Source organism: Danaus plexippus (genome assembly GCF_018135715.1).
Source record: "Danaus plexippus chromosome 22 unlocalized genomic scaffold, MEX_DaPlex mxdp_27, whole genome shotgun sequence".
Classification (NCBI taxonomy): domain Eukaryota; kingdom Metazoa; phylum Arthropoda; class Insecta; order Lepidoptera; family Nymphalidae; genus Danaus; species Danaus plexippus.
In genome coordinates, this window is record NW_026869855.1 from 1784684 (window position 1) to 1807987 (window position 23304).

Consider the following 23304-nt stretch of genomic DNA (forward strand, 5'->3'; position numbering starts at 1 on the left):
CTAGTATACGTTAGGAATTCTCTATTAGTCCTGGATTCAAAAACGAATCTTCTCAGTGTAATTTTCTTAAACATAAACACCTGATTATTTCACGTAACTAAGGCTGCCTATATATGTCAGAGCATACAGATATCTGTGATTTAAATTCAAAAGTACACTGTGAAGCTTACACTTTTAGGAGTACTGATTTTAATAATATATAATGCAACAAAATAAGGAGATTTAAATGAAATTACGTATTAAGATAATATTTTTTAACCTTCAATTGATACTTTGGGATAAATTGAAACAAATAACATAGTTTAAATTATTATCTTTACCACATTAATTTTGAGAAAAAATTATAAAGATACACACGTGTATGTCTGTGAAATTCCTTAACCACAAAACGGTCTGGTGTTATCAATGAGCTGAGCGCAATAAGGAAATAGGCTGGTCAATTTGTGATGAGATTGTTGGCTGCTGATAGTGCGAATGAACCGACGAACGAATTGATATTGAACTTTCTGTGTAAGGAGTAATAGCTCTGTGTTATTATAATTAATCCCAATGCCCACGTTACACTTTTAATTGCTGTGTCAGGGTGCAGCTAGGAAAATGTCTTTAAACAAAAAAAAATTACCGAACTTTATAAACTAAAAACTAGACAAAGTAGTAAAGTCATTTTTGAAAAAAAGAAACACTTAACCTTATTATATTTTTACCATAAAATCAAAGTGACGTTAAATAGTACATTAGTAAATTTAAAATAAACACTCGAACATTTACTTAGCTGAGCAGGAATAGAATATGCGACATCTAGGACACCGGATTGTAGTCTCTTTGTCAACTAAGCTATCGTATCTGGACTCAACGCTTCGAATTAAGCCTTATATGAATTTTTAACATCATGTAATGATAGAAAGAGGTATATATATATAATACATACACTATATACATATATATATTATTGTTTACAATTAAAGTAAAAGTATGTACCTTATCTATTAATACGTTCTATTTCTGTGTTGTCTCCTTATCATGTTTCTTAATTATTTTCGCTAAGTGACAGGTTTGAATAACAGAAATGTAGCACAACAGCCTTTAATTTTATCGTTACATTTATAGCAAGACTACAGAAAAGATAATTAAAGAACAGCAACACAGTAATTTGTTAAACGTTATTCTTAACAACAACAACAACAACAACAACAGAGTTCAGTTTCATTAGATAAATCACGTCTTTTGTAATAAAAAAGTTGAAAGGTATTTCAGGTGTACCATTTGCCGTAATAAGTGTTTGTTCATACAATATACTTCTGGTCTATTTGTATATAAGCTGAATGGGTAACCGTTACACATAAGTAATACTGTCAACTTAGACGCTAACAATGATAAGAAATTCTCTTAATAATTTTAAGTATATTAACGATCGTCAAATTTGTTATAAAATATTTAGTTTCTATCAATTTTTTTATCAAACCATACATAAGTAAAACACTTACGAATATGTTGCACACCCTTATGACGGAACAATCTTAATATTTCACAGAAACATCAACACGAACTAAATAATTATTAATAAATTATTTTATACCTTATATAATAGTTATAATATTCACTATCCCACGATTGTATTTAACTTTTTTATTTCATATCTGAATATATGACTTATGGAACTTAAATCATCGTCTTTACGACGGTAAGCTGAAAACACTTCCTTCGTCCATACAAAAACAATTAATTCCCTACACGTTCACGCATAACGGACTGAGGCAGCCGCACACGAAGTTGTTGCGTTGGCAATGATTTTATATTAATTTTATTTACGATACGATTTAATTTATAAAAAATATTTTATTCATTAAAGTTTACTCTAGTAATATTCCTATATTGTTTTTAGCATCACGACAAAGTAAGTAAAGCAATCGTTGGTAAGGTTGAGGGTATTGTGTGCGAGTATTTATCCGCTAGTGGATTTTGCTCCAGGTCCTCGTGGAGCACACATTAGAAAGTGTTTTTGATCTAGGAACGAGAAATGATGTTAAGAGATTTAAAATATAAATATCATTTAATCTTGCGATTTTTGAATGGAAAAAAAAATTAAGTTATGCTTCGGCCTCTATTTTACATGTTTGTCAATATGAAATATTGTGATGATTTTAAAGTTTATTTGTACAGTATACACATGTTCTTGTTAGTACATCTTTAAGTTAGTTTTTAATTCAAATATAAAGACTCATAGTAAGTGGTTCTGTTCCACTATTATATTTATTCTTATTCGATCTGACATGACTGTTAATTTTTTCAACAGATTTCTTTTCATTAAGAAAAATTTTTGTTAAAGTATTCTTATTTTTCCAACCACATACAATAATGCAGCAACCGTGATCACGGGCAGACGAGATGAAAAAGAAAATATATCTTTATAAATCTTTGACGCATTTTATTGTGCTCTACTTTAATAAGAGAATGAATGTATTACATCGATTACTTTATTTTATTTAAGTATGAAGTTCTCAAATACGCTGCCTTCAGGTTTCATTGCGTTTTGAATTAGTAAGTTGGGATAACGTATCTATAATTCCAGGGAATTTTTGTTCCGTTTAGATATATTTGTTCTATCCCTGAACATATTAAAGGTCATACAATAAATATATTATTAATGTTATTTAACTATAGTCACGAAAAGCAACTCCCGTGCGAGATTCGCAGATTGCAAACTTAACAGTTAGGGTTATATTAGCCGATATCAGGGGTTGATGACCCCGCCCTCTGTCAAGTGGACTGTGAAAATTGTGGAGTCGTTAGTTATTTTAAATATTTTTTTCATTCAAAGACTTATATGAATGACATAATAACAATCAGTAATAATTCAAGATTGATACTGTCGAAAATATTCCGACGTGAGATAATCAAGCAAGTTAAATATCAAAAGATTTCGAAACTAAGTAGTTTTCATGTATGCTGTAATTAAGAAAGACAATTAAATAATAATTTTATATATAAAATTTTTAAGCAACTTTTATATTTTAACAAACAACAGCGACTCCATGCCAGCGATATTCGTACAATATATTCCACACAAGGTCTTTGCTCATTACAGTATCCATATTGGCTCGTAGTTATCTCGCAACACGACTTGCCTTACAGAGACCTAGATTACCTAGAAAATATAATTTGAGGATACAGAGGAAATTTCACATGGTTTGAAAACTATATTGCTTGTGGGTTAAAAGGCTTTATTATTGAAAATATGGCTAGCAGTTTGATTACAATATTACCTTTAATGGAGTTAAAAGACCAAGCTTTTGTAGTCAACTTCGTCTTCTAGGATTTCTGAATTGTTTTCAGGAAGCACATAACAGCGAGTTTTAAATATGGTTACCAACAGTTAGCGCCATCTATCGTTAATCACCTGAGTATATATGAAGCGCAAAAGTTGTAACTTTCGCTTTTTATCTTATTACTAGGATTTCCATCCATGGTTTATGATAAAAACTAGGTCTCTCCGCAGTCTAACAATTTATGATAAGTCAAATAATAATTTTCACGTAAATAGCTCAGTTAGTCGTAAGTTATTACATAATATGTAAATACTTTGGATATTATAATATTACTAAGAATATGTTTAATTTCTGGTCTTTCTATGATTAAAAAACACAACTATGATCTATTTTTTAAGTCAATTTCTATTCGATATATTTTTTATCTGCAAAATATAATTAATATTATATCCAAGATATAAAAAAAATCAAATTAAAAATGGATCAAAAATACGTACATAATTTTTACCTTCATTTTGCTTTATACGGTTACCTTTTTATTTTGTGAATATGATATGAACGTACATATAAGCAACCAATGACTGATTATCTTATTACGAGACAGGATAGCGAGGAAGATTGTAGTACACAAAGCAATATGCCTACTCTTAGACTAGACTGTAGACTTAGTTATCATATTTTGTATAAATAAAAAATTAAATGAGTAGAAGATTCCTGTATATATATATATATATATATATATATATATATATATATATATATATATATATATATATATATATATATAAAGTTGAGGTGGTTTTATACTATAGGAAATTTTCCAACTTATAGCTAGAATTTTCTACAAACAATTTTCTTTACCACAAATTGTTGCAACTCCGCTTGCTTGGTAAAAATAGCAAGAACCCGTCCATCGTAGATTTGTTTGAATAAAAAGTGTTGTTAATATCTATTTTTTCCTCATCTTTCTGAAGGTTTTGCAGCATTCAGTAATACACATTCACATACTCATATTGCTAGAATACGATTTCTACTATTATATTTATAATCATTAAAATGTTTTACTTAGTTAGTCTTTCGTAATAATACACACTAGAAATTTCTACTTCTGAATAAACCAGATTAATATAATTTATAAGTAGGAAATTTAAATCAATACATATATCTACAAAAATTATATATAACGACAAATGGAAACGAGTCAATGTGGTTATTTCAATAGGTAGTTTGTTTTTTTTAAATAGCGCCATCTGTGGGAAGTCTTTGAAGTTTATTTATTTCAATACCCAGTAACAGTTTTGATGGACATTAATGTCAACGGTCTACTGTTTACGTTTAAAGATGGCACTGTTTACTGTTTTTTTTAGTTTCATAGTATCCTGTTAAAAAGTGGTAATACGTATTTTAAAAAAATACAATTAGCTGTAAGCCTGACTTTGCTTCGCTTATTACAGTCAGAAGTCTTTAAAATTTGAGTTCTGAAGTCTATAAAATTTGACATCCTTTTCAAAAACAATAATAAATGAAGTTTTAAAATACGTTTTCTCAGTACCGTGACATTAAGACTAAGTTGGAGTTATTGTAAAGTTTCATAAAAAACTGATTGGTTTTTTCATTAATGGTAAAGTATATAGTAATTCACAAAATATCGTTTCCCTTATATTATTAGCGTACTATAATATAAGTAAACACATCAAATTCACTAGATTGATTAACAAAAGAAGTAAAAAACAAAAAAATAATGACATTGAGTGTTTAAAAATTTTAGCTAAATTCAGATTGTTTTAAGTAGATTAAACACTAAGGATTTTAAAGGGTTTCTGTATAAGGAAGAGATCAAGGCGTGTAGTTTGTTCAGAATTGTAGTCAATTAAAACCAATGTATGGCAACAGTTGTACTATTACTAGTGACCATTACTAGAAGTAACTGTCCTAACGAGGTCTTACGAGACTGTTAAGATCCAGGCTAGGCTACCGTCGTTATTAACTGCTCATAGGGTGTAATACGTATTGTTTTACCTCGTTATGTACCTAATTGTTTAAGAAAAGGTTATTTAATTTATTTATTTTGTGAATATAGCGTAGTTATTATTATTAGTAATAATTACAATAAAAAAAACTTACAAACAATAGATTATTTTATCTTTTATAGAGATCTGTTCCAATAACTTGTTTTGTCAGAAAGATCTTAGATTGCGAGTAGAGGTACACATATTTAGTCATCATAAGTCATAAAAAAATATATTTTAAAATATATAATATTATAAACTAAATAATACAAATGTAGTGATAATTTAAACAGGCAGCTTCTTTTTTGTTTGAAAATTAATTTATTTCCATTATATAGGTATATCTGATATGGAAATCTACGTTCATGCATAAAGCCTCAGAAAATAGTCTGAATTAAAAAAAAAGGGTTTTTAAAAGATTCAGGTAACACATGAGCGATTAGGGCAATAACTACCTGGTGTTGGTGTAGGGGGGAAAGTTACTTTAAGTAAGAGAAAAATGGGGTTTTGAAAGCATCCTAGTGCGATAAGTATGTATATTGTATATAAGTAGGGATAAATTCTGTTAATCAATTAAAAGGTTTTCGAGAAACTATATTTTTTGTTTTGTTATTCGGTGCGTAAATAAATACAGATAACGGTGTACCGACGCGAACACCCTACGTTTTGATTGTCCAGTTAGCAAAAATCAAGTTTATTTGTGTTTAAATATATAGTTAGCAAGATAAAAAAATCTAATAAGTTATTAATTTTAAACTATTCTTTCAATTCATTTCTAAACGACTCGACGGCTGACACATCGAATTAAAAGCGTAATTGTATTTACTTAATCCGAGCATTTTTTTATTTTTTCACCTTTTAAACCTTCCCTCTACTTCCACAAACATTTTAAGACCACAATTAGCCAAATCGGTACAGACGTTGTCAAGTTTTAGCGAGACTATCGAACAGAAATGAGTTTATATATAGATATAAAAAAGAATGACTGCTAATGTTTATGCATGTTTGTTTGTTAAAGAAATATGTTTCTGTCTGTATGGAGCTATAGTAACATAGTTTACTATGGTACAGACTTTGTTATCTAATGAAAAGATTGATTTTAGTCTTTCTAAGTTTATTAAATCTTCCAAATGGGGTTACAATAGTACAATTAAATGATTTACTACAAAATCAAGCTAACCAAAACTAAAATTAACACTAGTAAGATTCAGAGGACGTTATAGGTAAGTTGAAATAAAGTTTTAATCAATATCATCATCATTCAATCATTAATACATATTATAAAACAAAGGCCCTCGCCTAGCTGTGGTGAAATTACTACAGCTCGAACATGGGCTGGCTCGACCGGGGAAGTACAACTCTCTCACAGAAGATCGGCGTGAAGTAGTCTTTTACGGCTGCGTTTCGTCCGATGAGTGAAAGAGCCGTTTGCCCTTTCCCTTTTCCCACCATTTCCTTTTTCCCGCGCTTTCCTCTCCCTCTTCCCCAAATAAGGGCTGCAACGCATCCACAAAATTTTTTGCTCATGTCCCTGGGTGACGGTTCTACCTCCATTAGGTAGGCCGTCTGCTCGTTTATCCCCTATGACACAAAAAAAAAATCCATTTTACTACTTTTTCAAATTGGCATTCCTAAAACGTTTATTGGAAAGCTGTTTACATAAATACGGTATTTAGACTTATCAAAATAAATTACTCCGTTTTCAAGTCCACATCAGTATCTGTAAATTACTTTTTAAATCATTTAAATCGGGCGTACCATTTGAAAGTTATCATAATATCAGGGTAATAATTAAATAGGTTATTTTATATTTTTTGTATACAGCCCGTCCGAAGCCGGTGCTGGTACCTAGATATATATTATATAATTAAAGTTATTTATTATAACTACAGGGATTAAAAAAAGAATGCATACTAATACATGATTCTTCAGTTTAAGGGTATGTGCCTCTAATGCGTCTAGTGTTCGTTGCTTCTTTAAAGAAAATTAGAAGAATCAAGGATTTTGATAAGGAAAAAAACGAGCCCAATTATCGTCGGAACAAGATTATTAAGAGCTTGGGATTAAACCGTAGCAACTGAAACCTTTCTGAGAATTGATTATATTCTATGAAAGAAAAATGATAAATAATAATGCAAAGGCTATGCCCAATTTTAGATCAAATACCTAACAAAAACTAAAATATATAATAATTTAATAAATGTATGAAATTGAAATATCCAGTGGTGTCAGAGTTTATAAAATCCAGGTGTATTTTCAATTGTCTGCTAAGTCTTATCAGGGTTAATGTAAAAATTGAAATAATCAACAATATTAAGGGTTAATCTTAAAAGACTATTACGAAAGTACAATGGACAAACGGTTGTATATTTGTATTCTTGAAGAAAAAAGCAAGTGGACATAAAAGCGTTAAACTAGACAGATATAAATTTAATTGATTTATAATAATAGTAAACGAAAATGCATAAGTGTTGTAAATAACTATAAAAACTAACGATTAATTAGCACGTTAATAAATAAAAAAAAAAAACTAAAAGTTCTTTTACACCGAGGGTCAAAAGAGTTTAAAGTAAAAAAAAATATATCGATGAAAATTACTTCGAAACAGCTTGCGTTCCAAGGAGCCTGCGGGATCGCCAGCCAACCCGGATCTAAAAAGGAGTTAAGTTTAGTTCATTTGCTCGAATGCATTCGAATAGTCCAATCATTTAATTCATTAATCTTTTTTATTGAATTTTATTTTATACAAGAAATAATTAAACAAAACAGAAAAAATAATAAAAACTTGTTTTATGTTTAAAGTAAATTTTGAAAAATAGACCCAATAACAAAGTTTGAATAAGTTTAGATGAAGAGCAGATTCTTTAAATATGACGGCAAAGTTGGCTGCAACAATGTAACTCATTACAAAGTCTTTGAAAAACGACGGTAAACATACGCTATTTCGTGTTTGCTAGGCCTTTAAAATGAGTTGTAGTTTATAACAGAATTCGTAGTACGGGATTAATTTACTAAATCACTAACGCTTGAAGGCTTTAGGTATCAATAATAAACTGACGATTTGTATTTGGGAAACGTTAATACGCTTGCTTTTGAGTACAAGCGTGAAAACGTTGATGATATTACAAAGCCTATTTGATTCATAATAATAGTTCCATAATTATCCGAATGCTCATTTTAATTTACTATGTTACTCGACTTTCTATAAAACAATATTCATTTACGGTCTCTCTTTTTAGAATACAACTTACGAATGAATGGAAACATGTACTAACAAAACGTAGTAGAGAGAAATATTATTGTGTGTTATGTAAGTGTTATAATAATTATTGTAATAAATGCTCTTTAACACTAATCTTGTAAAGTAAGACACTTCTGAATCAATGGACTGAAAGTAAGTCAGTTTAATGGAACGTATTCTTACTCTGCCGTTAACATTAAAGTCGAAACAGATAATTATGTTAAGTAACACATTACAAAAGGATAGCTACTAACATAAAACTATTTGACGGACATTAAAAAAATTGTTAGCAATTTTTAAACATGTCATCACTTTTAGAGAATATATGAATTCCTGAAATATATAATCAATAACTTAAATATACAACATTTAAATGTCTTAAGATAAAAATTTTAATATTTATATTTTTTTGAGGAAAAAAAAATGGTCCTTAGAATAAAAGCTTATCTTCCTAGGTGCGCTTTTTCTTGAGCGCCAGCTTTTCCTAGCTTCTTTTTCAATCCTTTTGGCGTCATCGTTATCTTAATTACTTGTTATAGCCTTCATTATCGAGTCTAGACCATTTATAAGTCTTCGTTTAAATCTGTAACAAAAGGAATGAAATAAACTAACTTTCTTAACATTTAAGCTAAACAAATAGTGTATTTGAAGCTTTGTAATATTGTCCATAAAACAAAGGTTAAAGGAATCTTTATGTTTAATGTTTTGTTCCTCTTTTTTAAGAAAAATACCATTTATATTGTATATGGGCCTAATAACTATTTTGACTCGTATGTACAGCACGAAGGCTTAGGATACAAAAGTCCTGGAACAAGATTAGGCCTTCTAGTCAGTTTATAATGAACTCTAATGTATTTTGAATAATGATGACTGCCTATGATTACATTTATATTATTATAATTACATATTATAAATTTGATTAATTGATAATAAGTGAATAGTGTCACTTTATAAAACTTACAGCAATGTAAAAAAAATCTAGCAAGACACTTAAAAAAATCTATTCTTAATAAGCATGTACTCATGAAAATATTAGAATTTAATAAAGTTTTTAATTTTTATATACAAGTGGAAAAATTATCATTTTCACGTCATACTTGTATGTGATTACTAATACTTCTAAAGGTCAGGGAATCTCTCAGTGTGTTTTTGGTCTAAAGACTATATGTACAGTACGCGTAGAGATAATCGGATTTGCCAAACTCTGATAATTTAATCCAACCAATATAGCTCTAACAGTTAGTAGTCGCCATTCGAGAATTCTGATTGGAATCGGTTCTGAAACTAAGCAGCTGAGAAATCATAATTTTGTGGTTTTTAATATCTGTGAGATGTTTCTTTCAAAAAGAAACATTTTTATTACATTTAATAAACAATAGCTTTAATGCATCTTACCTCCTAGTATAAATGTTTTAGGGGCCCAGGCTTATTTTGACTATCGTATAAGATATGAAATATGTGAGGTATCATATTTTATACATTTTCCCCTGTTCGTAGTCTGATAGCGTAGGATCATTCGTTGAAATAAACATGTAAGAATGACAGTGTTATGGCCATCATATATTTTCATCTATTTATTGGAAAAGCAGACAGCTAAAGCAAAATGCAGTTTTTCATACTTGAAGATGTACTCATTATTTCAATTACTCATTATTTCAAATCATATTCAATAACAAAAAGGTTCTAGTTGGAAATAAGATAAGAAAGAAGTAGAAGGAAGAAGTAGGAAGAAGAAGAAGAAGACTCTTAACATTGTTGTAATGATTATTTGAAATATTTGAAATAAGATAACTGAAAGGATATTTGTTGTTACTTATATATTGAACTGTAAACAATTTAGGGTGATCTCTTTAACCCCTCAAACCCATATTTATTTATTGGTTCTTTATAAACTTAATCATGAGAATACGCAGAATAACTATTTGGTAAAAAAAATTAAAGATTTTTTATGATTAACTTACTAGAGATCATTAATCTTTGAAAGTGTTTTAGTAAAAATTACATTTATCGTATTTATCTAGTTACAAAATAATAAAAAACGTGTATATGCGAAAAGCTTAGTTTTATTTAAATGAGTTCAAGTGAAAATTTTAGATATCCTTAAAAAGTTGATAGTAATACGTATGACAAGGAATATAAAATGCCAGAAGATATTTGTGCGTCGTCATCCAGACCGGACATATTTTTATATTCGCGAATTTTAAAGAGCGTTGTGATAATAGGGCTTACGGTGCCTTGGGAAACCAATATCCCCAAGACCATGCCATCAAGGTCAACAAGTGTTACGAGCTCATTAAAAAACTCACTAAGAATAGGCTTGTTGTAAATTTGTACGCGGCAGAAGTAGGAGCGAGAGGTATAACATCTAAATCTCTCTAAAACCTACTAAAAAACTTGGGCTTGTCAAGAACTAACATCAGTTTATTTTTGGAACGTGCCTCGAAGGCAACCCTAGTAAGTTCATTTCATATTTGGTTAGGTAGAGAGAGGATCTTGGGCAGTGGAGGTGAGCTTTTAACGCGCTTTAGATAGGGGCTCTTTAAACCTACATCTGGGTCGCGAGTCCCGGGCACTGTTGAAGCTCCTCTCCCTGCAACGCGCTGGACCCCGCATACGCATGGTGAGTCCATAGAATACTGAGAGGTTTCGTTTCAAAAAAAGCAATTAATACGAAATGTTTAAGCCGTCCCATAGTTATATTATATATGCAATTATGATGATTTATAGAAATGTTTTGCTAAAACACATGTTTTTTTATAATTATTTAAAATACTGAATTTATCATTTTGTTTTCGTTCCTATAAAAATAATTATATTATATATTTTTTGAAGTTAAATAAAAAAATAAATGTTCACTTAATATATTTTCTTCATTGTCAGTGGTAGTGAATATACATAAGTGATTGTTTTGTTTTTAAAATGTCCATTTGTGACAATGAAACAAAAACATTATTTGTTTCATTCATTATGTCTTTAATTAATATATTGGTATGTACAAAGGCTGTATTGTTTGATAGTGAAATGTGTGGACTATTAACAATCAACTAAAATGAATTATAAATTTTGTAATTTTAAAATTGTACAAATTTGGATAATAAATTTGCAATAAATAAACACAACATAAACATGGTATTGTAATATAAAATATAAAATTTTTTCACAAATAATTATGTGAAATAATATTAAAATTGTTTATATACAACTAAGTAAAATATCCAACCAACAGAACAATACCTACATGCTATTAAATTAAAGAAAAATCATCACCTAAGAATAATTATTTAATGGTAATGATATTCGGTTTTATTATAAAATGTAACACACTCTCATCTGGTCTGCTTGTAATCTGGTCTTCTGTAAAGAAATCGAAACTAAAATGAAAACAAAAGCATAGTATTATTTTTAATTGTTAAGAACTCATTCGAGTTATCACAGGCCGAAACTGCCTCACTACATTTTGGAAAACACCTGATACCCTTAAAGAAACGAAAAAACGAATAGACATCGCTCGATATGTTTAACAGCTACGATGCCACAGACAGCCAGACAGACACACACACACACAGACATCGATGTCGAACTTATGAAACCCCTCTTTGAGTCGAGAGTTGATAAGGAATAGCAGATTAAAAACATAAGATAAAGTTAATAAAATGTGATAAAATTATGATAATAAAATAATGATCTTTTGGTATTTGCTAGCAAAGTTTTCTTTTAAAACATTTTCAATGTCAATTTCTGCTAATATATACCTAGATAATTTGTTAATAAAAATATATCCCGGATGAATCAGACCTTACATAAAGCGTAAAAAAAAATTACGATTACAATTACGGATTTTATTACAAGAAAATTCAGGTTATATCAAGTAAAGGAAAAAGTAGTTTCGAGAAATTGACGTAATCAAACTTAGAACGAACGTATTAACAGCCACGCTGCCTAGCGCGTAATACCTTATTATTGATCCTGTACTATAATGGTTTGATGATAATGGAAATTCCAAATAATTTATGTGAAGTAAATCTAATTTATTTCTTTTTTTGTGCATGCTCCCCAATATAATGGTTGTAATTTTTAGAATCCTACCTCTACCGGCCAACCTGGTATTACTGAATAAAACTAATATTTTTGGGATTCAACTCGATTTTGTTTATTTTACAACTTATTCGGTGTCTCAATTAGTTTTCAGTAACGGATAACGGGAAAACGAGATGAATGAATATGTTAGATCTGTTTTTGTTGTCAGAACTATATTGTCAGAATTATACCTTATTAGCATTTTTGGGCTAAAGATTATGATATAAAGATATAAATAGATATTTCTTTGTTTACAATATATACTATTCATTGGAACTTCTTAATTTTGTACCTTAGTTTACTTATAACGTTCTTATTAAACCCTTTCTAGGTTCCAAATATATTAATATAGCTATTAAATTGAATTTTCACAGAGAAGCTGTTGAAGTTAATTTAGCCAACAGAAATTACGAGTCTTTTAATGAAGGTTTGGTTACATACTGAAAGTTCTCGTTTAACAGTGGTTATTCGATGTAATCGAAATAGTAATAAAGTATAATATATTTATGATAATGAAGTGTTTCAAATGTTGCAATAATTTATTTACTAATAGTTCTGTTACAACAATAACTGTATACTCTTATAAAATCTATTCAGCAATCAATTTACGTACCTAATTGTTTTTAATTTGAAAGACAGGCTAACTTTTTTCAATGAACGAACATCTTTAAACTCTGTTTATTTTTTCTTCATCCAAATTGCGTCTGACTTTGGAAGATTAACTTATTTAATGGGTTTGTTGCTGTGAAAAATCAAAACATTCTTCGGTTTATTGCTATTAAAACTTTCGTTAGATTTTTTCTTTAGAACTTCGACTAAAAGATTGTTATATTAAGATACCTTTTTTTTATGAAAGTATGTTTATAATTTTATTTTATTATTATAGTAATTTTTATGAGTATTTGTTTTAGCAGTTTTATGTATACTCTTACATTTTTACATTGAAATAAATTTTTGTCTTTGTATAGAATGACAATATTTTCTAACTAATAAAATTTTATTGCTTTCGTAATAAGCAATGCGTCCGGAAATTTTGTTGTATGTCCGTAAATTATATGTATTAGGTGGACTGTTTAAAAATACTTACCTATAAAAATTAAAGGTTATGTAAAGGATGTATAAAGATACCATACTTATAGTATAGACTGTAAGGTACGATGCGTCTTTGGGACATAGAATCTGCGTTTCCGTCAAAAAAGGATGCTCGATTTACTAGTCTCTAGGTGGTGATGGACCGGCAACAGATTGTTGTCTAAGCCCCCGATGTTAATGAGTTGAACTTTAAGAGAGAGAAAGTGTAGACGCTGATGAAAACTTACTTCTATTCTTGGAACCTTTAAATTTTTGTATGCAATGACTAGTACATATGTTGGGCAGAAGTTGAGCGAGACCAAATAAGATCTGGAGATAACTATTCGGACCCATCCCCCATAGTTTCATCTAACAACATACCGAAACCCAACAAGACACTCAGCGGTATAACTTTGTTTACTGGATGGTAATTATGACGGTAACCAATGTTATGGCATCTCGCAGATAGAAGTAAAGACTTTGATTCTTTCTCTATGACTTTTTTCAGTTAAATATTTATAATTCCTTAATTTTTTTTTAATTTTCTTTCTTTGTCGAATACTACAGAGAGACTAAACCGTTTAGCAACCACGTATTATTTGTTTGATTAAAACGGCAATATCGTTACCCTCAAACATATATATTTTTTCTCATGGCCTTCAAAAATGGTCCTAATATTTTATTTATGTAAATGTACTTAAAACTTCCGTAATTTCCCTTTATTGAGAGGTTAATTCTATGGTGTAATGAGATACGTTCTCCTTTTCTATTTCCATCATATTTTTGGTAGATTGAGATATATTTTTGCGTACAAAAATTAATATATATAATTAATATCTTTATGTTATATTTAATTGAAGAGATGAATTATCCTTCGATTCTGACGTTTGCTGGAGTGATTATTACAAATTTAACGGCCTAAAGGTGTCATTTTACACTTAACTAAGTCGTATATTAACCTCAAAGTGAACATTTATTTTTTCTGAAAACGGAAACACACTAAATAGAAGCAATTTCCATTTTTCTAGTTCATATACAGATTGACACTTCCAAATATAATAAAAAGAAAAAATAATAAAAAGAAAGGTATAGTTCTTTATTTATTTTAAATATATTTTCATGAAACATATTATGAATGAACTGTATTTGAACTATTTAATCTAAACAATTTAATGTAATAAGGAGCTCATTAGTATGAAATATTTGACTTTAAATAAAAGGTAGGTTAGTAGTTGGAAGCGTTACGTTCGAATTATTTTTTCTGTTTGCACTAAATTGTAAAAAAAACGATATAAATTTTCTAGGCCGTTCAAAAGTAATTTTAATTGACATTTAATAATACTTAATGGAACATCAATGTTATACACAGAAAATATTTCAGTAAATGCTTAGATACAAAATATCATTAGGATTTTTCGTGGAAATGATGTGTCGATACCATCTTCGTATTCAGTGACTCGACTAAGGGTATAATTTAGTAATTGGCAAAAAAATTGATAATTTGAAAGTTTTTTCAATATCAAGTTAATAAAACGAAAAAATTCTTTCTCATATTATCTGCAGATCAAGTGATATGAATAGATAATTTAGGATCAGGGTCAGAATTTCCTAAACATAAATTTATTATTAAAGTAATAATAACTTAACTTACATATGTTTTTAAATACCTACACATTTATTGTAATTTAACAATTAAACTGGCACATAATTGACTAACCATAGCCAAGAAATGCTTTCCATCGTTTAGAAAAAGAACTTTTACATTGATGGATTGATATTGGATAACCAAACATAGTTCAGAACAATCGCAAACAAATTGGAATAGAAGAAAAGCATAGAAATCGGTCGATCTCTTTGAGAGTGATGATACCACAGAACTACAGACACATATAAAAACACACACACACAAACACAAGCACATACACACACACACAACATATTGTTTGATTGATTTTATCTTTTAAATGAAACTAGTATTATTCGGATATACTACGCGGATTTTATTATTTAAAAACTACATAATCCCGACGTTTCGGTTACTTTGCAGCAACCGTGATCACGGGCAGACGAGGCATTTACACCGTAACACCGAAGCAACCGAAATGTCGGGATTATGTAGTTTTTAAATAATAAAATCCGCGTAGTATATTCGAATAATACTAGTTTCATTTCAATGAATAAAACTCGCGAAAATCTTAGATCTCATTATGATTTTATCTTAGTAATATCTTTTTTATAGTATAAAATATATTTGTTACCAATAAGAGAACTTTTATATGTAGAATTAGTAAAATAATTATTGTATGCTGAAATCCATTTTAAATAATGAGGGTGAATGCTGGAGATGACCAAAGCGAAAATTATGAAATAAACAGAATAGTATCGACTAACACAAAACTAAACTACGTCTGTCATTTTGCCAAGCACGTCCACAAAATCGTAAATAGTTGTTGTAGGAATGATACAAGAGTGTGGACCACGAAATCCTCCAACTACTGGTTTCTCGTTTTGAATGTAATTTATTATTGTATTTAATATTTTCCCCTTAACATAGGATATTAGTTTTTCACTAATCAATAAAGACATTTTAATGAAAAAAAAAAACAATATTCGTTAATGTAGTTTTGTGACTTAACCATCGCGCACTCTTTTATAAAGTCCTGGGACACTGGTTATCGGGTGAGTAACTTCTTGTCACGAGTTTAGATGGATTAGTTAATTAGAATGTGTAATAAAATTTTATTTATAAGTTTTTTTATCATCATCATTATTTATCAATTTATGAGTACTCTTCTTAATCACCAAGATTTGATAAAAAACATATGATGAACATCACTTTCTTCGAAATTATAACACCGATAGGATATTTATAATTCCCAGGATGGAAGGTGCGAGGAGTCTGCCATATCGCTCTACTCGAATGGCGTGCATACCATCCTAGCACACCTCTGAAAGCTCGTCCCAAATCCATCTTGCTTTGGATCTGTAGTCGGATAGCCGGTACTAGGCGGCAGCCGGCTGGGTGAAAGCGCGGCCTCCCCCGTCTTTTTCGGCAAGGAGGAATCACGCTGTTTTTTATTGAATAGACTGGGAGCTTTGTACCTAGGTATCCCAAATAACCACAGCTGCCCATCCCGGTATGGGTAGTTTGCTAAAAGCATTTTTCCAGCGTCACAAAAAAGGACATAAATAATTGCCATAAAATGGCATAGAAAATTGTTTCTACTAACCTAAGATAGCGTTGCAATTTTCTCTGGGTGAACATAATATTGCTGCACACAGTAATTGTTGTCGAAAAAGTCCTTCTCCATTGAGCCAATGTACAAACAGACTTGCTCATTTTGTGTGGCTCCATGGATCGATTGTGTACAGAGAACTTAAGAACTATATGGTTGAACGCTTTCCGAGTTTATTAAATTTACTGATAAATATGTGATATTTTTTTAAATTTTCAATTAGCTTTTCTGTCGACACTTGCATTTATAATTATACATTCATTCTACATTTTCTGGCTGAGGCTCTAATTATTTCTGTGTTTATATAATAATATATATTTTTAACCCTTTTTTTTTTTTCGGGGAGAAATCCTCTTACAGACTGCTCACTGCCCTGGCTCGACAGTGAGTTTTGTGTGGGGGTCGCCCAGCGCCTGATGGTATTGGCACTGGGAATACCCACTAAAACTCCCCGGCTTCCCTTCCTGCCCGTATTTAGGGTGATTTGGGACCTGCTGTAGCAATTCACCAATTAACCTATTTTTAACCTAGCTTAAATAGATAAGTACAAGGTAGGTATAATGGCAATGAATAGATTACAACGTCATTAGCAATTATAAATATAGACGTAAATTGTCTGAGGAATGGAAGCAAAGATCATTTTAAAATGACAACTTAAGAACACCTAGTTAGTAGTGCTTAGTTCAAATTTCTTATATTCAATTGCGTATGTTTCTAATTGGTTCAGTACCTGGAATGACGTTAATTCTCATTAACAATTTTCTCATAAATAGTTTGTAATTTATAAGGTATACAAAATAATTTTGAAATAGGTGTTATTTTTTATTCATTTTAATAGCGTGAGCTTATAAGACATTAAACTGTTTCTGTGAAAAAAGATTTTGGTAAAAGATTTATACTTGAAATCGTATGTTGATAAAAAAAGTAATGGTCGTTAGAATAAAGTTATTATAGTTAAATCTTTCATTTATTGTAGATCTTTTAATGTTGTTTTAGGAAGCTATTGCATTATTTTTATAATATATTTTTATTTTCTACAATAATTACATTTAAAAAAAAATTTTTTGTGCGAATGATGTAAATAAAATGCCTCGCACAAGCGAAATATTATAACCGTACTTTAATAAAATATTGTACAAATATATAACTGAAAATGACATACTTTATTGATTTGATTACATATTTTTTAAATTAGGTTTCTCTTCCCAAATTAAATATAAATTTTTGGCACATTAATGAATGCATATGTTAAATTACTTTTTTCACTGTAATATTCTTATAACACTTTTGCACTTCTTTACTGTGAGACTGCTATAATTTGTTTTTAATTCCATAAAGTCACATTGAGAATGAAGTCCCAAAACAAACTCTGAATGTAGCTGTTTGTTGTAATCATGTCTATTGTTTTAGCACACTTTCTCCCTGATCACAAGTCCGATGTTCAGGCTGATAAATTTGATAGCAAAAAATATTTATTAATATAAATTTTTAAGGAATAATCAGATAAATAATGTGAAATGAGGTTTTGATTAACGTCAAAGATGAACATTATTTTAATTCATTAAGTCAAGTGCATTTTTTATATAAAACTTGTCTGAACGTAGTAAAAAATCTTTAATATTTTCTATAGATCTGATTGTTATATAAAATGAATAGTTCTAACTTAAATACATAGTGAAAAGAGAAAAACAAATCAACGCGAATCGTCTTGGTTCGTTATTTCAAGGTTCGAGACAATCACCTGATTTCACACTCCGACGCTTCGTTTTGTGATTTAATATTATCATTCCATATAAGTATTTTATTTCCAAAATTACCCGAGCCACTCTACTGTACATTCTCAATCAGCCCAAATCAAAATGGAGGAAAAGAAGATTAAGGTTTTTATGACATAAAATTTTACAAAGTTACAACAAGTTCGTACAAAAATTACGATTATAACGAATTTTAAAGATATGGATAGACTGCATACACAATTATTTAAAGTCAATTAATTATAATATTTTATTATGACATTATTAATAATTTAAAATTATTATTCTGTTTGATAATTCTATAGTAAAATGGTTTAAAAATGTTTATATACATTTTAATTTAGTGTTATATACAGAAATATATGCAAGAACAGTTATGATCTATTACGATGTAAAAAAATTAAAATGAAAAAAAAAAAGAATATTAATCAAGTTATTGTAATACTTTTATATATTATTTTATGTGTATATATATATATATATATATATATATATATATATATTTAATGTTAATTCTTATTTATAAAAAAATAGCTACCACTTCTTACAGCCGCACGACTACTGCCTTTGAGTATGTTTTGTCCTGACAAAGATACTTACATAATTTTGGTTTTGTAAAAATAGTAAGACATAGAACTATCACCCATCGTCCAACCAAACATATAAATTATAATGACACTTAAAACTATAATCGCTTACCCTTAAGCGGAGTCAAGAGTGGCGCAGAGTCAGTAGAGGAATCAGTAAATAAACTTCAAATTAGTATATACGATTTAGAGAGGATTATCTTTTATTAACAATGTTTAAAGTAACTCAGCAAGGACACTTAATAAGGTGACAAATTCAATTTGAGGTTCATAGACTTTTTTATCACATTGAATTAAGAATTCATGTTTAGTCTATACGCACCTCATTTGTTCAAAATTATACTTTTTTCCGCCATTTAACGTATTAGAATAGTGAAAATAAATATTATAAAATGTGTGAATTTTCTCATGATCAACACAATAAAATTGCAATGCAGTTATCCTCGTGATAAAAGCGTCTTGTCCGAACTAGCCATTGTACTTACACAGAGACTTGCTCATTTTGTAAGCTCCTGGGATCGATTGTGTTCTAAGAACTTAATATTTTTACTACTGAACGCTTTGTGAGTTTATTTGCTTTCGAATATTAAAATTTTCAGTTTCATTTAAAATTAGCTTCTCTTTCATAATTTATATTCTCCTACGTTCAAGGATAACTGAGGGAGAGTGTTCTCAATAGATGAGTTATACTGTTTAAATTGTTATACTTACTAATTAATTACTTCAGTTCCGTTTTAAGCCACAGGGTCAATTTCAATTATGAATCATTGTATGGGAGTGAAATAAAAAGACTATAAAAAAATCTGAGTGATTATTAAGTCATTTCCTATAAATAAATTCTAAAGATATTTAAAATAAAATTGTAAAATTCACATCTCGTCTGCCCGTGATCACGGTTGCTGAAAAGTAACCGAAACGTCGGAATTATGTAGTTTTAAAATAATAAAATTCGCGTAGTATATCCGAAAATATATTAGTCTCATTTAAATGAATAATACTCGCGAAAGTCTTAAATCGCATTTTGTATAATATACATGTAAAGTTCTGTGTTTCCTTATCTTATTGAATTTTATGTTTGAATCGTCGGGTATGTTGACAGTTCGCTTTGAATGTAGTCAAAATGTCCAAGTTAGCATGCGGGTGCATAAACCAGGAAGGAGATGAGAGTTGTGCTCCATGTAGAAAATGATTTGGCCATAATACAGCAGCAATATTTACCCCGGGGTGAAGAAGTGCCTTTCCCTATTATGCAGACCGAGTTGCCTCGGATGAATGGGATTTTCTTAGCGATGATAAACATGTGTTGCTAGGGTTAAGTTATTCTGACTCCATACTACTCTGGATAGAGAATTTTTGATTTCTCATACAAGTTTTTCACGAATTTCCTTCACGACCTGAATAAATTAGCAGAATACATGGCATCTCTGTGCTATTCTCATAATAAATAATATTATCAATTGTGAATTATTGATATGAAGAAAAAATACACAATTAAAGTCGATGCGAATGGGAGAACAAAGGTTACAAAGAAATTAAACAAAAATTTATTATTACCCACACTACGATTTAAATAATTGGAACTCAATACGAATTAATGTTCTTATGATTTTACAAAAAATTATATTTTTCAGTTTTTGAAATAATGTTTCTAGTTAATGTTTGAAATATCAACACTAAATTACGAATCAGCTGTTTTTGTGACAGCTACTTACTGAATATTTAGTAAAACTCAATTTTTTTTTGTGGGTGGAGTCTATAAAAAAAGGATAATACCATAGATATTTAATATAATATAAACCTTATTTTCAAGAAAAATTGCGAACTATGTAGGTTATATTTACGACAACCAATAACCTCTTTTAGTTTCAATGCTATAAAGTGTTCTTGATAGGAATAGATCCTGCTCTTGTTTCAGTGAAGTCCTTTTACTTAAGTCTTTAACAGCCGTTCAAGACTTATCGAAATTCGAGTCTACCGTTATTTTATATAATTTAGTTGTACTTACTTAAATAGAAGTAGAGTTCTATTCATGTATGGAGTATCTATTTCTGTTAATATTACCTCCAGTTAGAATATCTTTGTTTAATATTTGGTTATCAAAATCTTAAGAAATGAAGGGTTTTATAAACACGGCGTGTCCAGTTCTATATATTTTTTATAAAGTAAAATGTTGTTAACCTATCAAATAATTTAGACGAGGTCAAGGTCATCAGACAGGTTAATACTGACGTTACTTTAATTAAGCTTTGTATCACAAATGTTTAAGTTAGGGTCAAAGTTAGTCATTGTATGTACGAAGCCAAAGTTAGAACATACTAAACCTCATTATATAGCTTGGAACTTAAATTCTAGTTTTACGATTTCTTTGAAAATTTGAAAATAATATAAATCTATAATTACTATGTATACATTTTTTATTCAGCTACCTATACTTTATCGAAAAAAATGTGAATTAATCTAAAAACAACACAAAATTAATAATATTTATGTTTATGTTTTTAAACTTCTAACAATTGTTATTTATGAAGTAAACAGGAAACTAATAAAGTCGTGTCAGCAGAAAAACTTCTTCATCTTAAACATACAGAGAACGAGGAGTCGGATTTACATTTAATTTATTTATTTAATATTTAGTTTGTATGTTATATGTTTTGTGCTAAAATTAGGCAGTTAGTTGAATGATGTGGCATGTAAGGACATGATTCTAATAAATTGTTATTTTGGTTTCTTATAATTATATCTTCGTTGGAACCCTGTCTATAGTGTCTTAACTTCATCATCATCATCATCAGCCTATACTGGTCCACTGCTGGTTATACTGGTCTTAACTTGTTTATACAAAAAGAAAATAATTCAAGCTTGATCGATCTGTTAATTATTGACTATATCAATTATTATTATTATTAATTGTACATGTTTATTTAAAGGCATTACTATAATTTTATGGATAAATATTACTATATAATATTCAGAAGATAAGCATTAAATATTCTATACGAGACAGGCAAAGAAATAAATATAAATAACAAGCTAGCCATTCCATGTTGTATGTTACAAAGCTATAAATTGTTAGTAGTTGAAAACATTTATGTTGCTTTAGAAGTTAAAATTTTATTAAAAATATATCTTATATTTCAACTTAAAACAAGGAACACTGAAATTGTAAGTATGTAGTGAATTAAAAAATGAATTGACTGTCGTCTGGGTTCGTTATTTAAAGTCGAGACAGTCACCTAATTTCACAGTCCGACGCTTTCATAGTTATGTGATTTAAAATTGTAACTAGATGAATTTTAATGCAATTTGTACCATATATCGTGAAATTATGCATAAGATCGAAATTAATGCTGAAATCATCATATATTACTTAACTCTAAGGTTGGGAAAAAGCAATTTTTAACAAAATGTGTGGGTTCCAAAATAGACCAAGATTCATGGCGGGCCCAAAAACTAGTAATAAATGTTATATTAAAACATGAACTAAGAGTGGCCCTTGTCAATGCTAATATTTAGTGAGTACCAGGAGCGATACTAAATGTCAGAAGGTTTGTAAAAACGGTTACAAAGTTTCGACTTTTGTAAAATAAGAAGACTACAATCTAAGTAGAGCTCTGTTCATTATCTTAAGCTACGAAGTCCGCTTTTGTTTTCTCTAATAGGGTTACAATATAGTCTAATTGTATAGAATTACGTAACTTATCCTGTTTATTGAATTGACACCGATTTTATTTTTCAAGCTGTGGCAAATTTATATTTGTTAGAGAATATATTTCCTGGCAACGCTTTGGTAATGAAAAAACGGGCTCTGATCACTGTTATATTATGGTGACTTCTCTTTGCAGACTTGTAGGGTCAGTCTATTTATTGTGGCCTATAGGTTGTTTGGATCTTTTCTGGAAGTTATAAAAGTGCAGTTCTGGGGAATTTCAAGACTGGGAAAGTGTTCCTTGGTGAAAGTGGCTCGATAGGACCACGTACCACTGAATGCGCTGAAAATTTGAAATTTTAACATTTTAGACTGGTCTACAATACGGGTCAATTAGTTTAAATGAAACTAATATTT